The sequence below is a fragment of the Hyperolius riggenbachi genome, chromosome 2 (assembly GCF_040937935.1).
Source record: "Hyperolius riggenbachi isolate aHypRig1 chromosome 2, aHypRig1.pri, whole genome shotgun sequence".
Lineage (NCBI taxonomy): Eukaryota > Metazoa > Chordata > Amphibia > Anura > Hyperoliidae > Hyperolius > Hyperolius riggenbachi.
Window position 1 is genome coordinate 486,225,607 of NC_090647.1, and position 26,861 is coordinate 486,252,467.

The following is a 26,861-nucleotide window of genomic DNA, read 5'->3' on the forward strand; positions in this document are numbered from 1 at the left end:
ATACCATCTACTGAACATTTTGATGCATGAAGTAACTCCTTTTCTACACTAAATTTTATTTTAACAATTTACCCATCTATAAACTGAATACTTCTTTTCATGTAACATACATACATCCCAGACCCCTACATAGTCATCTCAAACGGGCTAGAAAGTATTTGGATTACGCAAACCAAATGTCCAAGAGGAATACAATGCCCTGACACTGCCCGGCCCCCGAGACACATTGCTCTGTCATAAGGAAGAATGGGAGGAAGGGAGAGCAGCAAATCGGCCATACATAACCCCTCCCCCCTGCACAGCACCCAAGTCAGGCTCCATGCAACCTCATGGCCATGCCCACTTTCCCTCTACAATTCCCCCACAAGGAGGTGATTAATGCAGGCACTACACCCCTGGCAGAATTGACAGCGGGGCAGACAAGGAACAGACATTATTGAATACCAAACACAGCTGGAACACCTTGTACATTAATCTGCCAAGCTAACAAGAGATTAAAGATGGCCATACACAGAGCTGTGGAGTCGGGAAAAAAAATCCTCCAACTCAGGTTAGGATTCCACCGATTCTGATGCCTCTAATTTGCATATTACAATCTTGTTGATTGAAAGTATGTAACATAAAATGCATCTCAACCGCCAACGCTTACTGAGAGGGATAAGGAGGCTGCCATATTTATTCGCTTTTAAACAATAACAGTTACCTGGCTATCCAGCTGATCTTCTGCCTCTAATACTTTTAGTCATAGACTTAGGCCTCGTTCACATCATACGCGCTTCTGTGCACAGTTGGAAGCGCGTATGACGTGGTAACAGAAGGGTATGTACAGCCCTTCTGCCGTTCACATCAAATGTGCTGCGCAGCAGTACGATGCGCTAGCGTACTGTTGCATGCGTTCTGGCCGCAAGCGCAGAGCTGGCATATTCTCGGTCAATGGATAAGAATAGCATGCAGCAGGTAGCCACGCAGATGGCGTGCGAACGTACGGCCATCTGCACTGCATAGATGTGAACGAGGCCTAAAACTAGTCCTTGGTAGGAGTACTTGTGGAAGGTAGGCCTGAACGATTTTAGGAAAAGATTGAATTGCATAGGTGCCACAGTACAGGTTGGCCGGCGTATAGGTGCCACAGTACAGGTTGGCCGGCGTATAGGTGCCACAGTACAGGTTGGCCGGCGTATAGGTGCCACAGTACAGGTTGGCCGGCGTATAGGTGCCACAGTACAGGTTGGCCGGCGTATAGGTGCCACAGTACAGGTTGGCCGGCGTATAGGTGCCACAGTACAGGTTGGCCGGCGTATAGGTGCCACAGTACAGGTTGGCCGGCGTATAGGTGCCACAGTACAGGTTGGCCGGCGTATAGGTGCCACAGTACAGGTTGGCCGGCGTATAGGTGCCACAGTACAGGTTGGCCGGCGTATAGGTGCCACAGTACAGGTTGGCCGGCGTATAGGTGCCACAGTACAGGTTGGCCGGCGTATAGGTGCCACAGTACAGGTTGGCCGGCGTATAGGTGCCACAGTACAGGTTGGCCAGCGTATAGGTGCCACAGTACAGGTTGGCCAGCGTATAGGTGCCACAGTACAGGTTGGCCAGCGTATAGGTGCCACAGTACAGGTTGGCCAGCGTATAGGTGCCACAGTACAGGTTGGCCAGCGTATAGGTGCCACAGTACAGGTTGGCCAGCGTATAGGTGCCACAGTACAGGTTGGCCAGCGTATAGGTGCCACAGTACAGGTTGGCCAGCGTATAGGTGCCACAGTACAGGTTGGCCAGCGTATAGGTGCCACAGTACAGGTTGGCCAGCGTATAGGTGCCACAGTACAGGTTGGCCAGCGTATAGGTGCCACAGTACAGGTTGGCCAGCGTATAGGTGCCACAGTACAGGTTGGCCAGCGTATAGGTGCCACAGTACAGGTTGGCCAGCGTATAGGTGCCACAGTACAGGTTGGCCAGCGTATAGGTGCCACAGTACAGGTTGGCCAGCGTATAGGTGCCACAGTACAGGTTGGCCAGCGTATAGGTGCCACAGTACAGGTTGGCCAGCGTATAGGTGCCACAGTACAGGTTGGCCAGCGTATAGGTGCCACAGTACAGGTTGGCCAGCGTATAGGTGCCACAGTACAGGTTGGCCAGCGTATAGGTGCCACAGTACAGGTTGGCCAGCGTATAGGTGCCACAGTACAGGTTGGCCAGCGTATAGGTGCCACAGTACAGGTTGGCCAGCGTATAGGTGCCACAGTACAGGTTGGTCAGCGTATAGGGGCCACAGTACAGGTTGGCCAGCGTATAGGGGCCACAGTACAGGTTGGCCAGCGTATAGGGGCCACAGTACAGGTTGGCCAGCGTATGGGGCCACAGTACAGGTTGGCCACCGTACAGGTTGGCCAGCGTATAGGTGCCACCGTACAGGTTAGCCAGCGTATAGGTGCCACCGTACAGGTTAGCCAGCGTATAGGTGCCACCGTACAGGTTAGCCATCCAAATCACCCTTTCCCCTCGTGCATAGAGGCAGATGCCCCCCTCCCTCGCGTATATAGGCAGATCCCCCTCTGCGTATATAGGCAGATCCCCCTCTGCGTATATAGGCAGATCCCCCTCTGCGTATATAGGCAGATCCCCCTCTGCGTATATAGGCAGATCCCCCTCTGCGTATATAGGCAGATCCCCCTCTGCGTATATAGGCAGATCCCCCTCTGCGTATATAGGCAGATCCCCCTCTGCGTATATAGGCAGATCCCCCTCTGCGTATATAGGCAGATCCCCCTCTGCGTATATAGGCAGATCCCCCTCTGCGTATATAGGCAGATCCCCCTCTGCTTATATAGGCAGATCCCGCTCTGTGTATATAGATCCCCCCCCCCTCCTGTATATAGGCAGATCCCCTTCCCCCCCCCCCCCCCCCCCTCCTGTATATAGGCAGATCCCCTTCCCCCCCTGATCACGATTCTTGGTTTAAAACCGAAAATCATTCAGCCCTAGTGGAAGGTACAGACAGGAACAAAGAACATCTATCAGGCCCTAGGCAATGTAATTGTGGGTACATGTAAGATTGATGTGCAGGTACTCTGCGGGGGAATGAGGAGATTCTTCCTCTATTACACATTCTTCATGTACAATCTGAACCAGGTTTATGGGTGATAGACAACACCTCTGTGTTCAATGTGCACAGCATTCTCAGTGGATTCCCTGCAGCTCTGTGGGTCAACATATGTAAAGTATACTACTACTGTGTAGCTTAAAGTAAACCTGAGACAGACGGAAATTTTATACATACTTGGGGCTTCCTCCAGCCCCCTTCAGGCTAATCAGTCCCTCGCTGTCCACCTCCGCCACCTGGATCTTCTGCTATGGGTCCAGACACTTGAGCCAGTTTGAGCCAGTGGGGCACAGTGTGCATGCACACACACTCCACTTAAGCAGCACTATTGCGCAGATGCAGAACGCTCCTGGCTGTGGAAGCGGCATGCAGCCAGACTGCGCTGACATGCTGATTTACCGGGACTCATAGCAGAAGATCCAGGTGGTGGAAGAGGATAACGAGGAACTGATTAGCCTGAAGGGGGCTGGAGGAAGCTCCAGGTATGTATAATAAAAAAAAAAAAAAAAAAAAAAAAAAAAAAAAAACACTTTTTTCATCCGTCTCCGGTACGTTTTAATTCGTAGTCATTAAACCAAATTTTAACATATCAAATTTTTTGATTTCATGAGCAAAATTAGTGCATACATTTGCATAAACCAGCATTAACGCAGAATTATTTGCATCTCATTGACCATCTCTATTAGTGACACAGCTACACAACAGGCTTTATTCTTACAGCATAGATGTTATTTAGCACATAAATAAAAGATTCCTGTGTACACATCATATATACCGTCACAATCAGATATGTATATCTGACTTTAAAAAAAAAAGAGTAACCAAGCAGCTCAGGGTGACCCAAACTACTAGGAATGTATAGGGGGATAAAAGGGACCAAAAAGCCCTCCTACTAAAAAAAGCAAAGCTTGGTGTATTTGCCTTCTTAAAACAGAAGGAAATCTACAATAATTCAGCTATCAGGCCTGGTGCACACCAAAAACCGCTAGCAGATCCGCAAAATGCTAACAGATTTTGAAACGCTTTTTCTTATTTTTCTGTAGTGTTTAAGCTAGCATCTTGCGGTTTTGTGAAGCGTTTTTGGTGTAGTAGATTTCAGATATTGTTACAGTAAAGCTGTTACTGAACAGCTTCTGTAACAACAACGCCTGCAAAACCGCTCTGAACTGCCGTTTTTCAGAGCAGTTTGCGGTTTTCCTATCCTTTACATTGGAGGCAGAAACGCCGCCGCAATCCAAAATCTGCAGCAGCCCGGGAGTATGAGTTTCTGCAAAAATGCCTCCCGCTCTGGTGTGCACCAGCCCATTGAAATACATTACCCAAGCGTTTCCACATCCGCAAGCGGATCGAAAAACGCTGCCGAACCGCTCTGGTGTGCACTAGGCCTAAGTGAACATTTAAAAATACGGGGACTGCTTTAGTGAAGCAGCACAAGTAACAATTTTTGATTGGTTCATTTCATTTTTGTGGGCTAAGCACAGCTATTACCGTATATATAATTTATGATGACTATTATCTGAGAAATAGAACATGTTATCGTATTTTGATTTTTTTTCTATTTTAATTAGTTTAAATTGATTAGTAGTCGTTGCATTTTTCCCCAACTCCAGGTACCCAAAAATTGCTCTGACTCCTCAACTCCACAGCCCTGCAAAAATCATCAGACTCCGTCTCCTCAGTTTATGAAACCAACTCCAGGTACCCAAAATGACTCAGACTCCACAGCCCTGGCCATACATTAATGATTTTGCAGCCCAATCGACCATCCAAGTTTTTATGAAAATCGGATGAAACTTGGTGCCACAACAAGCAAGCACGATTAACAATTCAACAAATTTCAGGCCGAAATTAGTCAAATGTATTGAAATTTTGGCCCGACGTGGTTGAGGAGGTGCACACCAGTAACGGCTCTAAGATTCTGGGATGAACCAGGGCTGTGGAGTCGGTACAAAAATCTTCCAACTCCGACTCCTCAGTGTATGAAACCACGACTCCGACTCCGGGTACCCAAAATGGCTCAGACAGACTCCTCGACTCCTTAGTCTAATACTTAACAGGGCTGTGGATTTTGTACAAAAATCATCCGACTCCGACTCCTCAGTTTATGAAATCAACGACTCTGACTAACTCCGGGTGCCCAAAATTGCCCCGACTCCATCTCCAACACCCCTGGGATGAACGCAGAAGAAAACCCAGCCGCTGTTCCCCCCCCATGCATTAAAAGGTCTCGCCTGTACGGCCACTGCGAGTGTCCAGCTGCTCCTTCCTGCCAACTCAATTTGTATCCTACTGACTACCATGTATCGCATACACTGAAATCAGCCTCTTGGTAGATCTGCCTTAACTTTAGTGACAATATCCCTGTCCCAAACCTGCAAGGACATAAATACAATCACTGATCACTAACACACTAGTGACCAGATTTTACTCATTTCCACTGCTGGAGGTTTTTCCTCATTACCCATTACCAGGGATGCAATTCAGTGTGTTGCCATTATCCCCTCACGGCTCCTCTGACAGCAAATCAGTGCCCAGAATAAGCTGGATGGAGTATAAAGGAAAAGATGGCATTGGTGGCAAGACTTGCCTCCCTGGTAATAAGTAACGAGGAAAAACCTCCAACAGTGTCAGAAATCTCAATAAAAATATAAAACAACCTGCAATAAAAATTCTTGGAATCTAGTGATACAGTTCCTCTATATTTACAAAGTCTACACTTCACTGTGTACTTCCTTAACTCACATGTTGTAAACAGGTATAACCCATGCCAAGGCCCTTTCACCAATTTGGCACACTACAGGAAATGGAATATTACAACCACTGACAAATAAAGGAAATCAGGCCATGGCTGCACACCTACCTATCATAACACACTGTCATTCCTTCATCATTTGCTGTTAAAGTGTAATCCAATCATAAGGCCCAGTTTACACTTAAAGGGATACTGTAGGGGAGTCAGGGGAAAAGGAGTTGAAGTTACCCAGGGCTTCTAATGGTCCCCCACAGACATCCTGTGCCCGCACAGACACTCCCCAATGCTCTGGCCCCGCCTCCGGTTCACTTCTGGAATTTCAGACTTTAAAGTCTGAAAACCGCTGCGTCTGCATTGCCGTGTCTTCACTCCCGCTGATGTCACCAGGAGCGCACAGCGCAAGCCCAGTATGGCCTGTGTCTGTGCAGTGCCCTCCTGGTGACATCAGGGGAAGTGAGGACTCGGCAACGCAGGCGCAGTGGTTTTCAGACTTTAAAGTCTGAAATTCCAGAAGTGAGCCGGAGGCGGGGCCAGAGCATCGGTGAGTAACTTCAACTCATTTTCCCCCGACCCCCTACAGTATCCCTTTAACCTCCTGAGCGTTACGCGGCTCAGGAGGTTTTGCCAATTTGTGCCCGGCAGTCACGAGAGATCCCATGCCTGAAAACCCTCTAGCTAACACTAGGCTAGCTAGTACAAATGCCCAGCACCCCCCAATCCCCCGTTTATACTTTACCCAGCCTGGATCCTGCGATCGGCGCAGCCTCCCCGCATAGCTCCGGTCTTCACTATGGGGAGGATCGCACATGACGTCGCCGACGTCATGCACAAACCCGATCCTCCCCATAGAGAGACCGAAGCTGAGCAGGGGGGGGGGAGAATGTATTAATTATTAAACAAAATATTGTTTAACATATTAGCCCTAACTAAACCGCCGCATTGCAGCCGTTGTACACTATCTAAATCCCCCCTAACTTGCCGGGGGGGGGGGGGGGGGGGGGGGCAGCTCTGCCTCTCAGCACGTCTGTCACTGCTATGGAGACGTATTTTTAAAAAAATTCAGAATGGACATGTTGGGGAGGAGGGGGGGGGGCGTTCAGTTAGAAATCAATCTGGCAGGTAAATCTGCCGGAAAATTGTATCGAGTGTACCTAGCATAAGATGTAATGCTATGTCCACACTATGGCCTAGTGCACACCAGAGCGTTTCGGCTGCGGTTTGCGATCCGCTTGCGGGTGCAATACCGCTTAGGTAATGTAGTTCAATGGGATGGTGCACACCAGAGCGGGAGGCGTTTTGCAGAAACGCATACTCCCGGGCTGCTGCAGATTTTGGATTGCGAATGCGTTTCTGCCTCAATATTAAGTATAGGAAAACCGCAAACCGCTCTGAAAAACGGCAGTTCAGAGCGGTTTGCCAGGAGTTTTTTGTTACAGTAGCTGTTCAGTAACAGCTTTACTGTAACAATACATGAAATCTACTACACCAAAAACGCTTCCCAAAACCGCAAAATGCTAGCTGAAACGCTACATCAAACATAAGAAAAAGCGTTTCAAAATCTGATAGCATTTTGCGGATCTGCGAGCGTTTTTTGGTGTGCACCAGGCCTATGAGATTTTCTGGCAGATTTACTTGATAATTGTCTACACGCACGTCCAATCTGATTTTTGTTCATTTTCCGATCAATTTCTGACTGTTGTCCGTTCACTTCAATTGGAAATCGATCGGGAATCAGATCAGGCATGTTGGAAATAATCAATCTGACAGTAAATCTGCCAGAAAATCTATTCGGATGCGTGATGCGAAAAAAAGTCAGCATGCATGTTAACTTTCTCCCACATGCTAATTAGACCGCAGCAGATTGAGCCACTTCCTGCAAAATAGATGGTTTCAAACAAACAATCTGTTTTGCAGGGCAGAGGATCGGGATGCAGCCGCAGGTGCCACACCTGCAGGTGTCCACTGTCTGCCACCTATGGGTGGTTGGGGTGTGATAAATCTGAATTCAAATTTCACCATGGTTAATATGAATTGAAAGCCTTTGTTTACTAGGCCTAACGAGGCTATCCCCATTTCTTTCAAAACAACCAATTGTTTCCAAACAGCCGAAGAGGAGAAAACTGATGATCGGACAGCAGATGTAATGTTTTCCTAACATGCTGCAGCTACAATTACTGTCTCTGCAGGGAGGTTCATGGCAAGAAAAAGCCAGCAGATCAGGCAGGACAGGAATCAAGAGAACTGGAATTCAAATATAAACAAAAACGCAAAGCCACAAGTTGGCCGAATCATGATGCAAATACACATTTCAACACCGCCACTAGATAATCTTAAGAGAATCTTACACAGGAAGCTTTCCATCAAATTCTATTTTTTTCTTTGCTCAAAATGACTGTAAAAATTAGGACAACACAGCTTTTTGTGCACCTAATGCGGAGCTAGTGGTCTTACAAACACTTTCTTGTTTCTCCAATTCAATATTGTTAGAGCACAAAATAAAAATCCTCAGCAAAACAAACCTTAATGGGCAAAAGTGAGTGTCCAATAAAGAAAATCCTCAATGTTAAAATATTTTCTTTGTAAACAGGAAAGTTAATTTACATGAAAATAAAAGGAGACCCACTTAAGCAAAAATAGATCTTGAGGTGGCGGAGAAAGGAAAAACTGAATACCAAAGCAGCTCAGGGTGACCCAAAACCAATAGGAAAGTATAGGGGAGTAAGAGACTGAAATGCCCTCCTACTAAAAGGCCAACGCTCAGTGTAGTTTGCCTTCTTAAAATAATTTTCAGCTTTAAATAGGAACTCCAGTGAAAATAATGTAAAAAAAAAAAAAGTGCTTCATTTTTACAATAATTTAGTATAAATGATTTAGTCCATGTTTTCCCATTGTAAAATATTTAAATCCCTGATTTACATACTGACATTACATGGTGACATTTTTACTGTTGGCAGGTGATGTAGCTGCTGCTTTTTTGGCAGTTGGAAACAGCTCTAAACAGCGATTTCCCACAATGCAACAAGGTTCACAGACAGGAAACTGCCAGGAGTACCACGGTCCTCAGTTTCTTGTGGGAGGGGTTTCACCACAATATCAGTCATACAGCGCCCCCTGATGGTCTGTTTGTGAAAAGGAATAGATTTCTCATGTAAAAGGGGAATCAGCTACTGATTGGGATAAAGTTCAATTATTGGTCGGAGTTTCTCTTTAAGTGAACGACTGTGGTCTCCCACAATGCATCACTACAGAATATGCAAATTATCCCTTTATACCCCTGAAGCCAGGCTTACATCCAGAACCGCTGGTGTATAGCAAGCCTATAGCTTATAAAAATTTACTAAGCCACATCAACCCAACATGCAGAAACCTGTTTCAGGCTACTGGTCCTTTTGGCAGTGATTTTGCTGCCAGGGGTGAGCTGGGATTTAAAGTGGACCTGAACTCAAACACAGGACAGAAGGAAAACAGAGAAATGCATCCCATATGTTTTTAGAGAGTTCAGCCAGTCTAATTTCCCCTCATTTCTGTCTAATTACAAGTTGTAATTTGATCTCTTAGCTGTGTCAGCTGACTGGCACGGCAGATAAGCTCATTGGAAAACACAGGATGTTAACCCTCTGTCTGCTCCCATGAAAGCAGAAGTAGACAGCAGATTTATATCAGCTGTAACTAAGAAATGTTTTTCTTTAAAGGGACACGTGTGATTTTTCACGTTCCTGGCTGCAATAGCACCCTGTATGCTGCTATAGCATATATCATATACCATATAGCAGCATACAGGGCGCTATTGCGGCCGGGAACGCAAAGAATCACTCGTGTTCCCAGCCTGTCAGCTCCTGTCGCCGAAACTGGAAGCGGCTGCCGGTGGGGCCAGGAGGATCAGAGGGAGACGGCGTGGGCACCGGACAGCTGCAGGGGGCTATTGGAAGCCCCAGGTGAGTAAAACAAATTTTTTTGGGATGACTTAAGTGACTCTTTAACACTAAAAATGTATGCGCTTTAATGCACGTGTTGTCATAGACGTTTCTATGTGTGGGCCTGAAACGCACAAAAAAAAAAAAAAAAAAAAAAAAAAAAACACCTTACTGCAACGCATTTACTGTAAACCAACCTTAACTCCATAATCTCATAAACGTAGTCATTTCCATAGCCTGACTTACAGGGAATCCGAGGTGAGAGGCCGTCATATTTATTTCCTTGTAAACAATGCCAGTTGTCTGGCAGCCCTGTTGCTCTTCTGGCATAAGTAATATGAGTCAAAACCCTGAAACAAGCATATGGCTAATCCTGTGTAAAAAAAATAAATAAATAAATAAAAAAAAATCACTCGAGTCAGTACCTGATCTGCTGCATGCTTGTTCAGGGTCTAGGACTGCCAGGCAACTGGTATTGTTTAAAAGGAAATACATATGGCAGCCTCCATCAGGGCTGTGGAGTCAGAGTTGGAGTCGGGGCAATTTTAGGCACCCGGAGTCGGTGTTGGAGTCGTTGATTTCATAACCTGAGGCGTCGAAGTCGGACGATTTTTGTAAAAAATCCACAGCCCTGTTAAGTATTAGACTAAGGAGTCTGAGCCATTTTGAGTACCCGGAGTTGGTGGTTTCATAAACTGAGGAGTCGGAGTTGGAAGATTTTTGTACCGACTCCAAAGCCCTGGCCTCCATATCACGCTCACCTCGGGTTCCCATGACTCAAAAACCCACATTAGCAAAGTGCACAAATGTGCGCTGGTACCAGGAAAACAACAGTAAAAAAAAAAAAAAAAAAAAAAAAAAAAAAAAACCCACTGGCACGCACGCTGAACTCTGTCCAATTGAAATAGTTTTAAGCCATCCATCCACTATAAGAATGGCCCAATTTAGCAAACCACTTGATTACTGTAACGATTGTGGAACTTTCTCCATGATCAGCGCACAACGCGTGCGCCGATACGGCGGAAATCCTCCACAAGCGTATAATTGCAGGAACCCAGCAAAAAGGTGCTACGCACCCGTAGAGGGAAATTCCTGTCGGCAGATGGCGCTGAGGAGTGCAGAGGAACCAATCCTCTGTACCTCCACAAATGCCAGACAGGAATTGTACGAAGCGCAGAACGAAATCGCAAGAGAAGCGACCGCGACCGAGCAAAGGGACAGGTTGTATGTGTGTGCGCCAATCCAGTTGCCACTCCGCGACAGCGCACACACAACAGCAGATACGAAACAGAAATGCAACCGCAAGAAAGGCGATTGCCAAAAGTGACACAAGGCAGATCAGAACCGAATACGAGGATAGCAAAGGCACAGCAAATCATACAATGAGGAGATACGTAAAACAACAAATGCTAACTGAACGCGAACACCGCACTCATTCGCAACAGTGCACGCGTTCATGCGCGGTCTCCACGTGATAAGCACAATAGAGACAAGCACGCCTAACTAACCATCGACAGACAAACATGTAACAGAGGACGCAAGCGCTTGCTTAGCGGTTACCTCACCGAGCCTCCAGCAAGCGTTCGTAGCAGACAAGACAGACACACGAAAACAGGGACAAGCGAGAGACAGGATCCACAGCACCAGCGAAAGTGGCCAGCGCGATCCATGAAGACAGAACAGAAGGATCCACAGTACTAGCGCAGGATGCTAGTGCGATCCAGGTGCAGAGTAGCAGAACAGAAGGATCCACCGCACTAGCGCAGGATGCTAGTGTGATCCAGGAAGGCAGAACAGAAGGATCCACAGCACTAGCGCAAGATGCTAGTGCGATCCAAGTGAGACAGATCAGAAGAGATAGCTGGTAGCAACCACTGCACCAGCTATACTCCAAGAACAGAGATCAGAACGATTTCCTGTCGACCACCGCTGGGACAGGACAATCGCAACAGAACAAACAAAACAGATAAGAAATCCTAACTGCACTAAGGAAACCTGCCCAGTGCAGTTTCCAGGGATTACTCTAAGCTGATATTCAAACAATGAGCAAGGCTGACACTCTCCAGAGTGTTTCACAGGAAGGAATCCCTATGACCAGCCAAGCATTGTGGGAAACACATAGTACTTATAGTACACGCCTCCAATGAATGTGGCCAGGCAATTTGCATGACAACGTATGCAAATTCCTCAGCAAGCACAAGCTGCAAAACTGACAGAAGGTCTCCTTTCCAGAGTCCTGCAGCATGGAAACCTAAACAATGGTCAAAAGGCTGCCTGCCTGCGCAGGCAGCTAAGCGGATTCTCACAATTACTCCCTCAGAAGAAACTAATTGAGGAGTGGAGATCCTTTTTACATAGCATTAGAAAAGTACCGTATATTCCAGCGTATAAGACGACCTCCCAACTTTTCCAGTTAAAATATAGAGTTTGGGATATACTCGCCATATAAGACTACCCCTCTTCCAACACATACCAGATAAAAATAAAAAAAATAATATACTGAACTGATGCTGTATTGTATGTGGTACCCAGTATATAGGCGATTGACTGGTTGGATTTGGTCAACTACCCCTCTTCCTAAGTGGATTGGTCAGCCCTCCTTGTCTCCCGGTTTATCAGAGCGGTATGGAAAAATAGATTGCGCTGTGCCCATAAAACACACCTCTTTCCACCTTCTGGACCACCCTTATATCCTATTTACCATACCCCTTTCTCTGCCTCTCAAATCTCGCACATGTGCGCCGGCGCAGCTTCACTACAGTCCTCAGCAGCACGATCTGAGAGTCGGTAAAAGGATAGGGCGTATCACCCGGCATCAATGACACCCAACGTATAAAGCCTCTACACACACTCAACAGCGGTCTTTTATGCAGTACAATTATCACACAACTTTTGTTGTGGAAAATGTTGAACAACCCAAAAAAAAGTCTGCTTGCTATGCTATTGTTCAAAGAACTGATAATCCGTCAATCCAACAGTTGGATTGATGGTTTATCAGTCTTATCAGTTCTTTGAACAATAGCAAAAAAACATTTTGGGTTGTTCAACTTGTTTTACAACAAAAGTTGTTTGATAAATTGTGCTTTATACGCCAGAATATACAGTATTCACCCACTTGGCATTTTTCATGTTTTGCTGACTTGACTTTTTTAAGTATGCCCGGGTTTTTTATATTTAAACATTTACAAAGTTGTTTAAATGTTTTCTGGTCTCAAATCAATGGAAGCCTAAGAAAAAGGTCAGTAAATGTACACGTGTATTAGCCTCTGAGGAAGCGTATCTGCGCGAAAAAGCTGTCAGGCTCTCTCCACCAACCACTGCATACCATGTTGTCTGTACCCATAAAAACCACAAAAAAAAAAAAAAAAAAAAAAAAAAAAAAAGGTACTGTATTGTCTGATCTAGTGCTGCTTTTTCAATTTTTTTCACTATTGAATGCATGTATGCCTCAGTAAGCACGGTTCAGTAGTATCAGTGGGGCCATAGCGCCAGCCACATCTAGTGCCAGTGTCTGTTGCTCCATTGACTTATGCTGGGAATACACGGGTAGACTGAGCCGGAATGGAGTCAGCGGCTCGTCCCTGCGGCCGCCCGGGTCGATTCCCGCTCGTCCCCGCGGGCACTTCCTTATCAGCGCTTCGTTTTTTCTGTTGTCCTGACCGCCGGTATCGAGCGCGGAATCGATCCGGCGGGCAATCGGACCTGTCGGAAATTATCAATCGAGCCATCAGCGGCTCGATTGATAACAAGTATTGACCCGTGTATGCCCAGCATTAGACAGGCTATAATGGCCATTGTGCTAGGTCTCAGCTCAGAATCTAGTGAATAGGAGCAGTTGCCCCCAACATAGCGTAGTGATCAAATAAACAAAGGTGGAAACAGTGCATTTGTTCTAGTTAAACACCTAGTGAAAGCCACCCGCTCGTGCCCCGCTCAGTCGTCCCTCTTGCCCTCTCTACTGACTAGTACATGCTGCTCAGGTACAGCACCCTTCCGTACACCACTTCAGCCCTGAACTGTGCATACAGTTATTGTGCATGTTTACGCACTTTTAGCCAAATCAAAACTGATTAAGATCCTAATTTTTGCAAGATTCAATGTTTTATCTGGGTGGTGACAGTGTTAACCAGATTCCAGATGACATTCAAATTGAAAATAAATAAATAAATGAGTTTCTAGGCTAGAGGAAGACATAAAAAAAGATACCCATGTGCACACGTACAATTGTCGTCCACAAGGAACCGGACACCTTGGCCAACACAGTGTCCTCCCCAGGCTCCTTTAGCCGGGTTCTCCATCCAGCTGTCATTGGCTCGCCTCCTCGTCCCCTCCTCTGCTGTAAGCAGAGTTATGCCGGCCCTGCACCCCCCCCCCCCCTGGGGAGAACACTCCAACAGTCCAGGGCTTAGTGTTGTACAGTCTGTCGGTATGGGGCGGGGGGGGGGGGGGGGGGGGAAGACTGCATGTACACAATAGAGCGGCCTCTGGTAAATCGCAATCGCCAATAGCAATGACTAGCACTAAAATAAAAATAAAAAATGCCGAGCTATTGCAATCAGCAATCTGTAGTGGATTCCAAGCCTAAGGCCCCGTTCACACCTGAGCGTTTTGCCGGCGATTTCGGCAAAATGCTCAAGCGCTAGCGCTTTTGAAAGCGCTAGTGCATTAGAAACCTATGGGCTTGTTCTCACTTGGGCGATTTGCATTAATCGCCTGCGATTAACGCAAATCGCTAAAAAAAAAGTGTATCCTACAAAAACGCTAATCGCAATTGTGGATAATCACCCCATGTATTAATGGCGATTTTTGGCATTAATCGCCAAAAATCACCAGAGCAAAACGCTAGCAAAATCGCTAGCGTTTTTCAAGAGTGAATGGGGCCTAACTGTTGGATCAAAGTGTACTGTTCACTGCTGGATGAGCATTGGCGCTTTATAAATACAATAATAAATAAATAAATTGCAACCCTGATGTTTGCACAGGTTCATAAATAGCAAGTATTCAATACAGGTTACTCAGTACCCAGGACACACTATGGGACATTTATAGCAATACTTGGCTAGAAGCTGCAATTGCAGGTCAGGTACTATTCATGATTTGTCCTGACTAACGGGAACTTCTTGTAGTAGCAAGTTCCCAATCGGCAGCTATGGATTCGTGACACAATCCGGATCAAAAGCAGCTGCATCTAATTTCTGTGCAACTGTGTGAAACGGGCAGCAGTGCACAGAATTTATGTAGGCTGCAGTGACATGTAAAATACATCACAGCGCAACCAAATTTGCAAGGTAATAAAGTTATGCTTTACACTCCTCCTAAACGTATGAAATGTAAATAGAACGTCCATTTTGGGATGCATCATTCAGCATACACAGCAAATGAACCCATTAGCTCCCCAGTTACATTTGTCCCCTTGGATATACACACCAGAGGGAAACGCAAGAAACAGGGCCGAAACAGGGAAACACCCCAGGCTTTGTTCACATTATAAATCACCAGCGCTATCGCAAGTGCTGAGCGATTGAGTTTTTTTAAGCACTTTTCCAGCGTTTTTCGCTAAAAAAAAAAAAAAGCACTTTTATAAACGCTTTTGCTCAGCGATGATTTTTTTCACTTCCCGACAAAGCGCTCAGAAAAATGGTACATGTAACGCGTTTGCGATTTCAATAAAATTAACACCAGACTTGTGGTTTCACCACCTCAAACAGAGGCTCACCAGATAAAAAAACACCAATATTAGGTCCATTTCACACTTAAAAGCCCAAAACGCCGGCGTTTTGCGGGAGTGAGTTTTCCACGATTTCACGTGATTTCTCTGTGTTTAGCGTTTCTATAGCGCTGAAACACGATCGCTGGGAGATCGTCTGAAAATGGGTCAGGCTACACGTTTGCGTTTGGGCGATTTGCGGCAATTAGCGCAAATTGCCCAAGTAAGAATGGCCAATAGGGTTTTATTACACTAGTGCTTTCAAAAGCGCTAGCGTTTGAGCGTTTTGCTGAATCGCCGGCAAACCGCTCAGGAGTGAAAGGGCCCTTACAGGTGGAAATCTCGCACAATATACAGTATATGCTTCACTCAGCACATCAGTGACTGATATCCAGCCTCAGAGAGTAACATTTGGCCTTGTTTATTCTTCAATAAAATTCTCATTGCGCAATATGTCAGCTCCACATTAAAACACAACTGCGCCTCTTGCGCACTCCAGCAACTCCAGCAACTTACAGACTCCCAATAGGAGGAGATGGCATGTCACAGCGGCAGCGTCTCCTGGGCCCAGTGCTTCTAGTCTGAAGAACCGTCTGCGGCGTCCCACTCTGCCGGCTCCCTGCACCTCCCCAGTGTTTCCGCGCTCCAGCCGATCACGTGACCTGCGTCAGGCGTACTGGCGGAGCTGCAATTGCAGGTCAGTTACTACTCATGATTTGGCCTGACTAAAGGTGGGTAAACACTAGGCCTGAACGATTTTAGGAAAAAATTGAATTGAGCGATTTCTGTCCGAAATCACGATTTCGATTCGATTCACAATTTCCTTCAAAACAAGCCATGTTCCGCCTGTGTGTGTCTCTTTTTGTGCCCCCCTCTGTTTTTCTGTGTACCTGCTCTGGGTCTCTCTCTGTGGCCCCTCTGTTCCCCAAGCTGCGGCAGTGCTGGTCTGGATATACCTTCCAGCACAAGTCCAAAGATGCCCGTCTATCCACTTTTCCTGCAGGATCTAACGCATGGCATACTTCCTGTATGTCTTGTGACCTACAGAAACCAGGAAGTATGCCGTGCACATGAGCCGGCAGACAAAGATAGAGGCCAGACAGTGTTGGGTTCGTGCGGAAGGTATGTCCAACACTGCAGATGATGTGCGCCGTACTCGACGGGACTGGGGGGGGGGGGGAATTGTATGAAACCACTTCTTCAAACTTCTCCTATGCTGAAATGACGTCATCGCGATACTCGCTGCTTTGACGATTCCGAGATTGTGATCTTGGTGATCGCGATTTCGATTTAAATTCGATTTATCTATCCGGCCTAGTAAACACGTCAGATAAAAGTCTTTGGAAAATGAAAGATCACAGACCAATTTTACCCCCTTACATGTAGTATGAGAGCCATACTCTACACAGTCTATTCTATGGAGCTGAACTCCCCATCAGATAAAAATCTTTGCAAGGTCCTGCACACAAAGATGCTGTACACATGCAACAGATCAATATCTGCAAAAGATCAGTTCCTGCAAAAGGTCCGTTCCTGCAAAATGCATTCAAAGCCTATGATATCTGCAGATCTCATACACACCTTGTTTAACGGACAATTATCTGCAGATCAAATCCACCAGGTTGGATCTTCAGATCTGCAGATAATTGTCTAATCTGCAGATGATGGTCCATTAAACAAGGTGTGTACGAGATCTGCAGATATCATAGGCTTTGAATGCATTTTGCAGGAACGGACCTTTTGCAGGAACTGATCTGTTGCATGTGTACAGCATCTTTGTGTGCAGGATCTTGCAAAGATTTCTGTCTGATGGGGAGTTCAGCTCCATAGAATAGACTGTGTAGCGTATGGCTCTCATACTACATGGAAGGGGGTAAAATTGGTCTGTGATCTTTCATTTTCCAAAGACTTTTATCTGACGTGTGTACCCACCTTAACAGGAACTTCTTGTAGTAGCAAGTTCCCAATCAGCTGCAAAGGTTTCGTGACCAAATCATGACCAAAAGCAGCTGCATCTCATTTCTGTGCAACTGTGTGAAACGGGCAGCAGTGCACAAAGTTTATGCAGGCTGCAGTGACATGTAAAATACATCACAACGCAACCAAACTTGGCGGAGCCAGTACGACTGACGCAGGTCACGTGATCAGCTGGAACGCGGAAACACTGGGGAGGTGCAGGAAGCCGGCAGAGCGGGACGCCGCAGACAGTTCTTCAGACTAGAAGCACTGGGCCCAGGTGTGGTCCTAGTGGACAGCGGTGGTTGGGGACTTATGCCCTTGGGCACAACTCCAAGCACTTCTTGACTTGCTTTACCCCAACTGTTTTTGACTATACACGGTTTTTATGTAAGGCTGTTATCTCAAGTTAATTGATGTTAACCGATGTTATGTTATTTGGCTTCGGCAGAAGCTTTGTTGTATTGAAAAATGTAAAATTCAATAAAATCTTTGAAATGCAAAAAGTGTCCAGGAGGCTACCTGAAAAGCGAGCAGTTCAGCCGTTCATGGAAAAAGGCTCTAGGGGCTCGTTCACACAATGAGCGTTTGCTGATTATTATTATTATTATCCGCGCAGGACGTTTAGTATAGTTGATAGTATATGCGGATTGTGCAATAAAGAGAGCAATTGTACGAGGTGCCGCAGCATTATTGATATAAACGCAATATCATATATGACTCCATAGTGGTTCCACCTCTTATGCTGGGTACACACAATGCGTTTTTTAGGTCAATTTTCTGTCTGATCGATTTCCAATTCGATTATGTTATCTTTTCTTATCTATTTCCATTGACTTCTATAAAAAAAAAAAAAAAAAAAAATCGACCAGAGAAATGATCAAAAATAAGATTGGACATGTCAGAAATTATCGAGCTATCTAACACAAAATTGTATGGCGTGTTCCTAGCATAACGCACATGCTGAGCGCTAGAAATCCCGTGGCTGGTGCACATAAGCAGCCGACAGGCAGTTCATTCACCACCTTTAACCACCGAGGGAAAAGGGCCGTGCAGAACCACATAGCTGTCGTACAAGCTGCATAATGCCCACATCACCAGCTGCAGATGCCCCTAACATCCACACAAAAATAAGCCCTTACCAATGAATGAACACAAACGTTATCTTGTATTCATAAGTCGGCAAATTATTACGCGGCACCAAACAATGAACAGTGGATGCAGATGACAAGCCAGCATACGTAACAGACCATCACACAGGAGGACATGCAGGCTGACAATATAGTGTTGTGCACACCCTTAGGCCCCATTCACACTGGGACCCACAAAATGCTAGCAAAATCACTAGCGCTTTGTAATGCAATTTTCCACTATACAGGAAAGAGATATTTGAACAATTGCATTTTGTGAGGTTCTTCACAAGTTGAAGTAAAGCCCAAGTCGAAAGCGTGATCATTGCTCCAACTGTATTCTGAAGACAATGACAATTTTATTCACAATTATAACTTCACACAACTAGCAAAGACAATTTGCAGTATAAAGTATGGCAATCGTCATAGTCTATGAACTATATTTAAGAACAAAGTAGAATGGTTTCCAGGAACACTTTGTAAAATGCCACAGGGCAATTCTAACACAGGATCCCTACCATAAATAAACTCTCCATCTGCAGCTAAAAAACAACAGGAAAAAAATGTAAATGGAACTTGGTATATGGATCCCTTACGACCTGGGAAAGAATGTTTTTTTTTTTTGGGGGGGTCCTTACGCCGCCCTACCCCCTACCCACCGGCACACAAGGGCGAAACCACAAACTGTCAGATTTCACCCATTCTCACAGTAATAAAGCCAGAGTCCCGACTCCCCTAACTTGGCACAGTTGGTCACTCACTTGGTGACTGAGGTGGGAAAGTGGGTGAAGCATAAAACAGCCAATCAAATTTCAGCCATTCATTTTAAATGTGAAAATGTAAACTGTAGGCATTCTTAGACTGTTAATCGCAAGGTTCTCAAACTAGGCACAGTTGGTGACTGGGGATCAAATTCAAAAAAAGAGGGTGGAGCCACAAACAGCCAATCAGATTTGTTCCATTCTCCCATTATTAATGCTAAGGACCCCAAAGCTCAAAAACTTGGTCAATGATTGACTGTGTCAAGGTTAGAAAAAAGTGGTCAGACCCAGCCAAAATATATACCCGAACAACATCGGGTCTTCAGAGTGTGAGTGTGTCTTTGGAATGTGTGGACAAGTTGGAATTACTTTGGGATTTATAAATGTACCGTCCATGATCATGACACAAACTAATAATATCTCCATCAGGCCAAACATTTTTGTAGAATGGGGAGGCACTAACATGATACAATATGATCTTTCAATGTAACAATTTTGATAAAGTGATCAAAGTACAGGACGCAAATTTTCTCTTCTTCAGTGAGCTTTTAACCGATTGAGTATTTGTAGAAAATCTAGTGGAAGAGCCAAAAAACTGAAATTATTTGTGAAAGAGATCATTTCTAGTTATAGGCGATTTAAATACATTCAAAACGTAAATTTCAATCTGAACTGAAAATAATCACATACTAATCAGAATTGGAAACTGCCAATCAACTGACCAGCTGCTATTAAGGGCTTGGAATACACAAGTCTATTTGTAGAAAACCTTTTTGGGAAATTGATCTTTATGATGCCTCCCCAGGCTCTTTTAGCCGGGTACTCCACCTGGCTAGTTTTGATGAGCACCCGGCTGTTATCAGCTCACCTCCTCCTATGCTGTAAGCAGAGTTAAGCCTTGTACTCACGAGGCACAAATTTTGCCAGTCGCCACACGGTGCACAGAGGGACAGAGATGCGGCGGAAGCTGTCCCCGAAGGTTCCTCCCCCCGCTGGAAGCTCCGTCGATGGTAAGTGTGTTGCTGTCGCTAGTCCGCATACACACGGCGGACTAGCGACAGTTGCGGCGACAGCTGTAGCAGGCAATTGACTGCGCCAATCGCCTGGCGACAGCTCAGACGGGCGACGGTTCGGTGCACGCGCGTCATACACACAGGCGACCTGTCACCGCAACACACGCGTGTCACATGGTTGCGTTCACAGGTGTAGCCCGTGTGTATGGGCCATTAAGCAGAGAAGCGCCAGCCATGCATTCCCTCATCTTGCACCACTCGGCTACTTTTTCATGCCACCCGACTGGAAAACAAATTCTGGGGAGAACACTGATGAATTTCCTGATTGGTGATTTTTATTTGTATTTTTCTAGTTGGAAAAGCAAAAACATAATTCAAGTGTACAATGCCTTTTCAAACCTTTGCTCCAAACAAATTTCCACAGGCTGCACACCTGCATGGCGCAATATGTGTAGAATCAATCAAAATTTAGCAACAAATCTGATCTCAGTACCAAAGATCAATGTTCGCTGATCAGTCGTGTCTACAGCAGAATATACCTCTGATCAATGGACAATCCAATCATTCATCTTTGGAGAGAGTTAAGGTAGCCATACATCTAGCGATTCTATTTCAATAGACAAAGTGATCGACTTTATTAAGGAATAGACTTCAGTATGGTTGATCAAAAGTTGATCGACTAGTAACCCACACGCCACAAAAAAATATCCTATGCAATTCACCTTCACATTCGATTTGACCGATATGGTTTCTCCATGCAAAAATCGATTCGACATGAAATCAGCCACTTTTCAATGATTGGGAATTCTGGAACACATTCGATTCTATAAAATGATCAAATCGAATAGTCGATTGTACAGCCAAATCACAAAAACTCATAGTCATGAGTGTGTACAGCTGCCCCTGACCGCCGCTCCGCAAGCAAACTGCCCGACGGATTAACTTGGCTAAGTGACGGTCAACTCTATTGCGCCCATCGCGTAACCTCACACATGCGTTGCTCCATCTACGCTCTGCCGCCCCCCCCACATACACATTACAGAGCACATTGTCAGATACACAACCGACTTTGCATCTGTCAGAGTTAGCCCAACAATGCTGCCCGAAAGATCAGGTACCAATTGCGACGGTCGTCGTCAGAAATGTGTGTGGGCCTTTATATTTGCTCATGTACCAACCCTCACTGATTGTCATTTGCACTTTTGAACTCCTGGAACAGGTTTAGGTATATATCAGCCATTTCCATTATTGAAGACCATTCATTCTAAAATGATTCCTGATGCAACAGTATCCACGCAAATAAACCTCATCACAAACTTCGAGAAAAGTGGTGTTATGAAATATTGGTCTCCTGTAATAGAACATGTACTATTCAGCATGAGATTGAGGCAAAGCCAAACCACAACAGTAATGCAGGCAAGTTCTAGATTTTGATTCGTGTTCCAACAAAGTAGCATGAATTGACAAAAGAGCATAGGTTTATGGACAAATGACAGCTTCAACCAACAAAATAACATACCTATCAATTCACCATACGCAATTTGTAGGTTATCTGTAGAAGAATATCGGTACATTTACCAATATTCTACCACTACATTAACATACCGTAGTAAAATATTGGTAATATTTACTGATATTTTACCATGATCCAACCTCTCACTAAAAACCCTCCCCTGCTGGTGCCTAACCTTAACCCTCCCCTGGTGGACATCTAACCTCAACACCACCCCCCCCCCCAGCATGAAGAAGAGGCGGTGCGGCGCATGCAATATAAAGTAAATGGAGGTAGCGCAAAAAAAAACATACACTGACTTGACGGGTATGCTGAAAAGTTGGAATACCCACATATTTCCAGTCAAACTAAAATGTTGTGGATATAAGTTATCTCATTTTAAAGATGGCACCCTGCATAGCCTTCATTAGCACCCCTGACCCTCATTTCCTGGCTGTGCATGAGAATACCTGGGTTCATAGACTATGAAGATCCTAGTGACAGGAAGTAAGCCAAGTCTCCCCTCTAGAACCACAGACAGCAATAAAGGGAAACAAAGAGATTTCCTGTCCAGAGCTAAATCCTCCATTCCTTGTAGTAGCTGTATGACACAGACAGATGAGACCAGGCAGCACAATGCAGGGAGGTCAGTCCATTGCCAGGCACACAGATAGCAGCAGTGTGTGTAATCCTCGGCTTACCCTCCAGCTACTCTCAGGCCTGATCTCAGGCAGCCCCTTACCGTGTAGTAGCCGCTCCCGCACACCCTCCTCCGGATCTCTCCTGAGTGTCAGCCGGGCAGGATCCTCGCACTGTCCGCCATTTTGTGCACCCCCCGCCTCTGCTTCCTCTCCGGCACAGAGGCCTGGACTCTGCCTCACTGCGGCCCACTGATCATGTCCCGGGGCGCTGCCTACTAGTCCCCGGTGCTGGGCTGTGCGGCGGCTCTGGGGATCTGTCCGGATCACTCCTCCTTCTCGGACACACAGCGGCCGCGCACGGTCCTGTCAGGGCAAAGCGGACTAAATGCTGGGTGCCCCGCAGAATGGAAACTAGCAGGCGGACCGGCAATAACACGTCTTCTCTACGTAATAATACCACACCAACGACGCGTCAGCTAGCGCTGCGCTCACCACGCCGCAATCTGAACCGGAGCGCTCTACAGCGCTGACAGGACCTGTGGTGCAGCGCTACCGGGCTCCACTCTACTCAGAGACCACAGGGGGCGGGGCCGGCGATCGGCTTACATGGGTCACGTGGCTTAGCTGGAGTTCCTTATTAGTCCCTCTCCTGTCTGTGCTCCCCCAGTCCAGTGTAGTGTGTGTGTCACTAGCGTCCTCAGTGCTGTATGTGGCCGTGTGCCCTATCAGTCTACTCTTGTGTGTTGCTGAGGTCTTCTGTGTTCTCTGCTAGTGTTGTGCGTTCCATGTCTCTGTGCTCTACTAATGTGCCTGTATATACCTACCCTGCTAGCAGGGCCCTAGGCAAGATGGTAGATTTGAGGCCCCCTTGTGGTCTATTTGGTAAGTGAAGAGAGGTCAAAGAAGGTGGTAGGTGGGCTTCTTGACACCCACTAGGCCCCAAGCACCTGTCTAGGTTTGCCTGGTGGATTAATATGGATAGTGTAATGGTTAAAGGAGTTATCAGGCATTTTACAAAGAAAATAAGTGCTACTTACCTGGGTCTTCCTCCAGCCCCAAGCTCCCAGCATGTCCCTCGCCGCAGCTTCACTGTCAGCCGTTCGCTGCCGCTGCCTCCTGGTCCCCGGCGATGACCTCACGCTGCCTGCGCTAGTGGTGCTGTCAATCACTGCTACATGGACTGGAGCGTACTGCACAGGCGCAGAACTACTGCGTCTGCACAGTACGCTCCAGTCCACGTGGCGGTGATTGACAGCACCGCTCGCGCAGATGCAATACAGGCCGACCTCCTGGTCATCGCCGGGGACCGAGAGACGGCGAACGGCTGACGACGGAGCTGCGGTGAGGGACGTGCTGGGAGCTTGGGGCTGGAGGAAGACCCGGGTAAGTAGCACTTATTTTCTTTTAAAATGCCTGATAACTCCTTTAAGGGCTTTGACATGGGGACCAGGGTTCGAATCCTGGCTAAGGTCAGTACCTATCCAGTAAGGGCCTGAGCCCACTGCTGCATTTTTAAAAACATAGAAACGCATGCGTTTTGACATGTAAAAATGCGTTTTTAAAATGCTTAAACGCATGCGTTTCTATGCGTTTTTTTAAAATGCAGCAGTGGGCTCAGGCCCTTTGGAGTTCAAGGCAAGGCTCCCTAACACCGCAGGATGGCCTCTTGAGCGCGTCCCAGTGGCTGCAGCTCTTGAGCGCTTTGAGTCCAACAGGAGAAAAGCGCTATACAAATGTTCGGATTATTATTATTAATATTATTATTGATTTATAAAGTGCCAACATATTTCTTGGCGCTGTACAAAGTCGGAAATCAAACAATGGGTACATGATACAGACAATGTTATACATCAAATATGGACACTGGTATAAAGTACAGAACTGGTGATTACAATGGGCTCTATTCACAAAGAGCCAAAATTACCGCAAAATCGCCAGCGGTAAACTCCGCATTTTTTTCAGCATTCACTAGCATTTTCCGCATGCGGTAAAAAAGATGCGGAAAGAGCCATTATTCATGCGGTAATCATGCGGTAAAAAGGTCGCATGAAAAAGTGTTTAAAGAGAACCTGTACTGAGTAAAATTATTTAAAATAAACACATGAGGTAACTTCAAATGAACATTACATAGTTACCTTGCCATCAGTTCCTCTCAGAAGCTCACCATTTTCATCTGACAATGATCCCATCCACTTCTGACAACATTTTGTCAGAACTGAAATATATCAGTTGCTGTCAGTTATTTATCAGTTGCTATCAGTTATAGCTGAGAGGGAAACTGCTGTGCCAAGTAATGTCCATGTTTCCCTATGGCTCAAGTGGGCGATATTACAGTTTAACAGTGTGCTGACCAGAAAGCTGTTAGGGGGTAATGGCCATTTTCAAAATGGAGGACGGAGAATTCCACAGATCACAGAGGACAAACAGGACGCAGGAGAGGAGAAAGAGATTGATGAGTAGAGTACACGGGAGGTAAGTATGACCTGTGTATGGTTATTTTGACTTTTAATTGTCAGTACAGGTTTTCTTTAAAGAAAAAATGTTAAAGTCCAGCAAGCACAGCCCTTAAGCCTCCAGACTTCATTAAAGTCAATAGGTTGCGGAATATATCACCTACTACTTGTAGGTGATAAAAAAAACTGTAAATAATGACGAAATGATGCGCCTGAACAGTTTTGAGAATTGATTTTTCTTTTTTTTTGCCGAAAATACCGACTTTTGCGGAAATTATTCCGCATTTACTGCATGCGGAAAATTTAGTGAATTTCAACGTGGCGGTGTTTTGGTCGGTAACTTCCCGCATGCGGGAAGTCTTTGAGAATAGAGCCCAATGACGTGTAATATGATGAATAAAATGTATAACATAGTGCAAGCTGTCAAGACAGGGTAAAAGAGAGCCCTGCCCTTGCAAGCTTATTATCTAAAGGGATGATCCTGCTCTGCCTGGCTGCTAGCCCTAATGTTAGGCGTTTATGTGCACAATGTGCTCCATTCTCAATGAATTGCTGCATTTGGTAATGAAATGTCTGAAAATTGCCGACCGTAGGGTGATCGTGTTAAAGTTTCAATGAGACACAGCCCCCTTCATGCAGATCGTTCCTTCACCACCCTCCTCCGCTTCCTGGATGCTCCGGTATATACCCGTTATCTTTGGCCAGCCTTGGCAGTCCGCCCACCTAAGTAAGTTTTTTTTAGGCAGGGCCCTCCTCTCTGTGTGCTCCTCTACACCACCATATGGACTCAGTGACCTGCCGGCTATTTTTTGTCCTTGCACACCATTGTTCATTGCTACATCACTATTTCGTGTACCGTTTGTTGTTGCTGTAATGTCCCTGTGCTACCTTTAATGTATTTCAATGGCATCGCATTTGATCTGTTCTTTTTTTTTTTTAATTCTGAGATTTTTCTACATATTTTAAATTGCATTGTAGTGTTGCTTTTTTCCATATGTTATCCACATTAAATGGAAGTCAATGGAAACACGTTTTATTTGTCCTTCATATTACATAAAACTGGTAAGATTGTACAATCATGATTGTATCATTAGTGGGCACCTTAATTAGATAATACACACAGACTTAAATGCAATAATCTAAAACTACAAATTGTAGAATACTTGCAAAAGAATCTAAAACAGTTTTGAAACAATGTATGCAGTTCAATTGGATATATATGCTGAGCAAAAATATAAATGCAACACTTTCAGTTTTGTTCCTTTTTTGTAGCTGAACTCAAAAGATCTGAAACTTTTTTTACATACACAAAAGACCCGCTACTCTCAAATATTGTTCACAAATTCTGCTTAAACGCACTTGAACGTGTTTTTGTTTAGCATGTTTTGCTTATTTGATGTACCAGTTGTCAATAAAGATTTGTTTTCATTTGAAAATCTTTTTTTTTTTGTAATTAGGGGTAAAAACACATCTCCAAGGCGCATTGCTATGCGCTTCTATGCCCTAAAAAAGTGCACCCATTAACTTGCATTGCTGTGCACTTCACAGTGTAACGCACAGAATGCATTCAACACCACGTTTCTAAAACGGACACGTACTACGCAGCGCATAGATGTGAACATTAGAATCAATGGAGAAAGCTGTACCTAGCAGCGATGTGAAAAGCGTACAGCAACATCCCTTGTGTGAATGTGGCCGAAGTGAGAATTTCTCCTTTGCCAAGACACTTCATTCCACCTCACGTGTGTGACATATCAAGGCACTGATTAGACAGCATCAATTTTGCACAGGTGTGCCTGAGGGCTCAGACACACTGAGGCCTGAAAACCACTCGTTCGTTTTTTTGAGCGGTTTAGGGAGCGCTTTCAATCGTTAGCGATTTCCCTAAATGCTTTGCCAATGTAAATGGATGGGACAGATTCCACTAGAGTGATTGCGATTA

The 26,861-nt window shown here is 45.5% G+C and overlaps 1 protein-coding gene across 11 annotated transcripts in view; it reads right to left on the reverse strand.

The window, feature by feature from the left end:
- Window positions 1-23,013, reverse strand: part of NCOR1 (nuclear receptor corepressor 1) — a 262,192-nt gene extending 239,179 nt beyond the window's left edge. For 7 of the 11 annotated variants that reach the window (XM_068270355.1, XM_068270349.1, XM_068270351.1 and 4 more), the window contains exon 1: window positions 22,568-23,013. The gene's annotated coding sequence lies outside the window, so the exon portion shown is untranslated. The remainder of the gene's footprint in view (window positions 1-22,567) is intronic. The other 4 variants (XM_068270348.1, XM_068270353.1, XM_068270352.1 and 1 more) reach the window with 1 other exon arrangement.
- Window positions 23,014-26,861: the final 3,848 nt, after the last annotated feature.